Source organism: Pteropus alecto, unplaced genomic scaffold (assembly GCF_000325575.1).
Source record: "Pteropus alecto unplaced genomic scaffold, ASM32557v1 scaffold76, whole genome shotgun sequence".
In the NCBI taxonomy this organism is placed as follows: domain Eukaryota; kingdom Metazoa; phylum Chordata; class Mammalia; order Chiroptera; family Pteropodidae; genus Pteropus; species Pteropus alecto.
Genome location: NW_006443138.1, coordinates 23469602 through 23475785, shown reverse-complemented (window position 1 = coordinate 23475785; position 6184 = coordinate 23469602). Strand labels below are relative to the sequence as shown.

Below are 6184 nucleotides of genomic sequence, written 5' to 3'. Positions count from 1 at the left end.
TTCTATATCCAAGTCTCTGGGAGTAGCATATAGACTTTTATTTTATTTATTTTTTTTATTACTATGATGTTTTCTGGGTGAGAATTCTTATTTAAGGGGTGGGAAAACTAAGGGCTGCAGATGTTTTGTAACTTTCTTGAACTCAGATAATAAGACAGAGGTACGATCAGAATGAAGCCCACTGATCTTGACTCAGTTTTTGAGTGTGAGGGAAATAGAAAAATGAGGAGGAATTAACAGAAACTTTTGAGCGAGAGTTAATGCTCCAGTTTGGAAAACTGTAACACTGATCATAAATTAAGGAAAACAAGGCTGCGTTTCCTAATCTCCAAAATTTTACGTTTATCAAACATCCTCCTGTACCTCATATAGCTTGAAAGACTCCTATCATTTTGGCATGGAACTTTTGGTAGGGCTGTTTCCTATAATGAATGTGATAACCAGCAGTTCCCTGATTCTATTTACATACTAGGATTGCAATTCGATAAGAAGGACTCAGTGTTCTGATAAGTGATGGAAACAGTCATTTTACAAATCAGAAGATAAATTCAAGCCATTGCTTTGAAGTCTCACTGATATTTTCCGACTCGTTTCCTAAAAAGAGAAAACCTGCCAAAGCTCTCCAAGAAGATAAACAATATTTGGTCTGTGGAATCCCGGAATCTGAAGACAATCATTTGATCAAATATTTTCTACCAGAAAATCATACAAAATCATTTCACTTATAAAAGAGTTTCTCTTACTACAACCTCTTTCAACATTAAGAATTCAATATGTTCTCGTTTCACTGGTGAAGTAAGAATAGAATCGAAAAAGAGAAGTAACCTGTTCATCTCAGCTTGGATGAACTTCTTTGACCCCTGCTATCTTACTGCAGATATTTGTTGGCATCCTTAACCGTCTAAAACCAGAGAAGGGAGAGAAGATTTTCCAACAGTAAAATCTGTTTTCCTGTTAACAAATTTATCTTATTCTCTGCTACTTTTCTCTTCTTCAGCTTAGGTTATCTGAACATGTTGAGAATGTTGAAGAAGGATGCCTGCAATTTTCCGGGACAAATGAAGAGAAATGGGCACTCTTCCTTTGGGTACACTTCCTAAGATCTGAAGTGTGCTTCGAAAGTATTGATTAAACTTTTACTCCCACTCCCTTCCTTCTTTTTATTAAAATTATTGGGGTGACACTGGTTAATAAAATCAAATAGATTTTCAGTGTACAATTCAATAATACATCATATGCATATTGCATTTTGTGTTCACCACCCAAAGTTAAATTTCCTTCTGTCACCAAATATTTGACCCCTGTTTCCCCTACCTTCCCCACTTCTGAATTCTGTGTTGCAGACTCTTCTTAGAGATGATTTCCAGATTCACCAGTAACTTCAAAACTTATTTATACAGATGTCTGTCTAAATTTGTGAAAGAAATCTAATGATGCATCTTTTAAGAATATTAATTGCTGTTGCAAAATGCTTTGGTCAAAGAAAAGTAGACAAATATAATATAGTGTTTTAAGTCAGCAGTTAGCAATGAGATATTATGAATGTTTAATTATAAGGTAGTAATTAAAAAACATTTTTAACCTACTGAATAAACACCATAGAAACTGGAAATCATGTAATGTAATATGCTATGACCTTAACTTCTCTTATTTAATTCTCTAATTCTTTACAGTTTTGCAATCCTATGTCTCTTTGAAATGATCTCAAGTATTCTTAAATACTTTAAATGACATTCTAAACAATACTCAAGTTTAGCTTTATAAAAAAAAGAAGATATTTGAACTCTGAAATTTTATACAGTCTGTACCACCAATGCTCCAAAAAGATGGAATATTTATATACATTAGAATGACAGGTATCTCTCACTTTTATTTGAGAGTTTTGGCCCCAAATTGCCTTATTGGCCATGTTAAGTCACTCATGCTCTCTCCAGACTTGCGAAACATGAAGCTGAAAGTTGGGAGTTGAAGAGGAGGAAATAAAGACTATTTTTTTCCTAAATTATTATAATACTGAGAAAATTAATGGGCTATTTTTATATGGCATATTCCCTTTCTATGTCATTATTTATCTATGATAAATGCAGTGAGAATCCTTTCAGTGTTTTAAGATCTACAGCCATGCCACCCTGAACAAGCCCGATCCCGTCTGATCTCAGAAGCTAAGCAGGGTCGGGCCTGGTTAGTACTTGGATGGGAGACCAGCTAGGAAGACCAGGTGCTGTAGGCTTAAAAAAGAAGAAATTGTAAGCTGACAAGGTCCTTGCAATCTGCGAGGTCAACCAAGGGTTGCCTCACCTAAAAAGAAAAAAAAAAATCCCACTCATAACCTTTTACAGTTTCCTTAATTCAAGTGACAAAAAGATTTTAAAGTTATTTTAGAACTCTATTTTAAATGCTTTCTCTTTTATATTACAATTGAATCTTAACTTTTATTCTTTGATTTTTTTTCAAAATTAAATTAATTATTGATTATCTCTTTTCTTAAGTGTCTTATCAGTTTAAGAGTATTTATGACAAATCTATTTTTCTTCTCTTAATTTATTTATTAATAAATCTAAAAGAAGAGTCCACTTTTGCCTAACAGGGTGGAGCTAGATTTGATTCCTAGTTCTCTCTGTATTGCCCCCCTCTGCCAAAAAAAAAAAAAAAATTAGTAACTTGACATGCCCAGGTCTCCGTTTTCCAATATGTGAGTAAAATTATGGTAATTTTTAAACATATAAAAATCGGCAATTCAATCTCCTTAAGTGAAGAGACATTACAATTTCAGGGATTATTGGTTCTGTAAATTGTACTGAGATTGTCTCCATTTTATGTGTTGAGCAGAAGTTCAAAGCTACTGGGACAGAAGTAATTGGCACAGTTGGAGCATTTGTACTCAGCAAGATACACTCTTGGTTCTTTGCATTTGAAGTTACTTTTAACACTCTCAACCTATCTGTCAGGCAGAGATTATGATCTCTCGTTCTTCCAAGAAAAAATTGAGGCCCAGAAATTTTCAGTGAGTCATCTGAATTCATTCAGCTAATAGGAAGAGCCAGGATTTGAATACAAAGCTGGAGTGTCCCCACTAGAATTGGGTGTCTTGCTCTATTTCAGTATTCTGATCAGTAAGTACCTTCTTAACTTGGATAAACTGCTTACAATGAGAACAATTTCTCAGCAAAATCATCTTGCTAACAAGATAGTTTGTCATATATTTTAACTTATGGTCTCAGAGAAAGTGCCAGAAGGGTATATGGTAAAGGTTCTTTTAGATGTTCAGAGCATACTTCTGGTTAACACTTATGTATTATTGGCCCAAACTGTACCACTGCTCTAGAAATTCAATTTCTCTAATGACATCTTTTTAAAAGAATGGGCACCAACGAACAATCATATTTTCAGACTTGAGAAAAAGAAGGAAGTTGTTTCTATATTTCTTTTTCTCCTCTCTCATTGAATTCTGTTTCTTTAGCCCTTTCATCATGACCTTCTCCAGTTGGTTGATGATTTTTTTACCTTTTCTCTGGGTTCTCAATGTCAGGGGCTAAAAAAGTGGACCCCGTTTCTCTTAGTGCATATGCTTAGCATGATCAAGAAGGAAGGCTTACTTTATGGGTACAATAGCTTATAAAAAAATATGTTTTAAATGCAAACATTGCACATTGCTGCCATTTACTTTATGACTCATTAAGAATACTAGGTCTATTATTTTCTATATTTCATTACAGTGTTTCTCCTACTGCTTTTCTGCTGTGTATGCATTTTTTCAATTGCTATAGTTTACTTTCTTCTTTCATTTCTCATGACTCTTTAATTACTCTTTCCAGGATTCTGCTGACATAAACTGAGAGAGTTGAGGTGATGATGGAAATAGCAGAGATAGTTTGGTTATCTCTATATTCTCTGTGGGAAATATCTGGCCCCAATTATTGGTTAATGGATGTCCTTTTTGAATGTGGAAAACATAAAACATCTTTCTCCTCAGCCTTGGGTCCTAGCAATCAATTCCAGGGTAACAGGAAACATTGCTCAAGATTTTGTCATAAATACATCATCTTATTTAACTTTCCCTAAATCCATTTTTCAATTGAAGAAACTGAAGCTCAGAAGTTTAAGCAGAGTTTCTAAAGTCACATAATAGATAGTATAGATTAGACGGTGGTAGATTTGGTATTCAATTTTAGGCCTCATCGACTCTAGGAATCACCTATGTTCAATAGCTGTGACTCCAAGGAGACATAAGATTTCCTGGGGTGAAGTCTTTGGGAAATTTTCTATGGATTTTAGTATAATTTATTATACAAGATATTACAGTATAAAATACACAAAGACATTCAGGTCTGCTCTTGTATTTCGAGGGACATCACTAAAAGATCAAACGGGGACATCCGCCCCATGTTATGCTCCCTTTTTATTTCACACTGCTCTTGTTCCATGCCATGAGAAATATCCTGCCATCTCTTGGGCTTGGGTGCTTTCAGAAGGATGAGTCTGGGAAAGGGCCTATGCAAGGCCAAGAAACGATCTCAGGGCAATTTTGGCAAGAAGATTTAGGGTCCTGAACACCTGGAGGAAGGTCCAGAAAGATGGGGAATGAGTAATGAATGATCATGTACCATGTACCACTGACCCCTAGCCTCTTCCCTTACAGTGAGGAGTACAGCTGGCAGAAGAATAATATGGGCCAGGCAAGAGGCTCCAGCACCTGGGACCAAGAGCAGTAATAAATATGGCCCTGTAGAATACCTGCTTTCACAAATGAGCACAGTGTGTATAATTAGTAAGCCATCAAAAGTACAACGTGTTAAAACCTGAGCTGAGACTAATTTGCTCTGTGAAACACACCTGACTGTACAAAATGTTCTTCTTCTGTTTGCTAATACAAATATGTAGCCAGGGAGAGATGGCCACATCATTGAGTTGGCATGCTAAACAGAGTAAGTAGTTTTAAAAAAATGCTAAGTTATTAACTATCTTTAATTAAATATTTACTCAGTCACTTTGTGCTTTACACTGGAGTTATGTAGGTAATAATAATAATAAAGAGGATGATATTAATAGCAATGTAAAGAAGATAACCTACTACGTACTAGGCACCGGGCACAGCTGCAAGTAGTGAAGTTACATTTTCAACCAAACAAACCTGATTCCTGCCTTTCTGGAAACTTCCAGCCTATGGGTATGTAATAGACATTAAAAAAATTACTTGTGCACTTAAATAATTACAATTATGGTATGTGGTAGGGAAAAATTCTAAGATGCTATGAGTGCTTATGTTATGGATGAATTGTGTTCCCCCAAAATTCATATGTTGAAGTCTTAACCCCAAGTACTCTAAAATGTGACTGTATTTGGAGATAAGGTATTTAAAAAGGAAATTCAATTAAAATGAGGTAATTAGGATGGGCCCTAATCTAACATGACTGGTGTCCTTATAGGAAAAGGAAATTTGAACAGAGACATGTACAGAGAAAAGACAATGTAAAGATATAGGAAGAAGATGGCCATCAACAAGTCAAGGAGAGAGGTCTCAGAAGAAGCTAACCTTATTGACATCTTGTTTTTAAACTTGAAGCCTCCAGAACTGTGAGAAAATAAACCTCTGTTGTTTAAGCCATCCAGTCTGCAGTACTTTGTAATAGCTGCCCTAGCAAACTAATATAGTATGTAACACGGGGTCCACATTAGTGAAGAATGGCTAAAATAAGACATTTTTGAGGATGACTTCTAAATAGAGACTCAAAAAAAAAAAAAAAAAAAAGAAAAAAAAGAAAAAAAAGAAAAGAAAAAGTCTTTACCCAGACATCCAAAGGGTTAAATGGAGTAGGGTGGGATAGGTAGAATTCCTAGTATAAGATATGGGCAAAGTTCCTACAATAGAATTCATGGATGAAGTGGGAAAAAAAGTCAAGGAAGTTGAATCACAGTGAGAGGTAGAATGGTATTTTAAATGATTATTTGGGTTGGTGCAAGCCGAAGGCAATTGAGTTGTAATAGAATGTTCACTTTTCCAGTTTAGCTATTTGCCAACTGTAAGGCCTGAGCTTTGTTGTTTATTTGGATGCATGCCTTATAAAATTATCATGAGAATTAAAGTAAAGGCAATTGTTCCCTGATAAAAGAAAAAGAAAGACAGAGACAGAGAGAGAGAGAGAGAGAGAGAGAGAGAGAGAGAGAGAGGGAAGAAAGAAAGATA

General features: G+C 35.2%; 1 non-coding gene across 1 annotated transcript; it reads left to right on the top strand.

Annotated features, from left to right (window-relative positions):
* The first annotated feature begins 2111 nt into the window (after window positions 1–2111).
* On the top strand, window positions 2112–2230 carry LOC112472403. The gene has a single exon (XR_003043628.1). It is a non-coding gene; the product is annotated as a 5S ribosomal RNA (ribosomal RNA).
* The last annotated feature ends 3954 nt before the right edge of the window (window positions 2231–6184 follow it).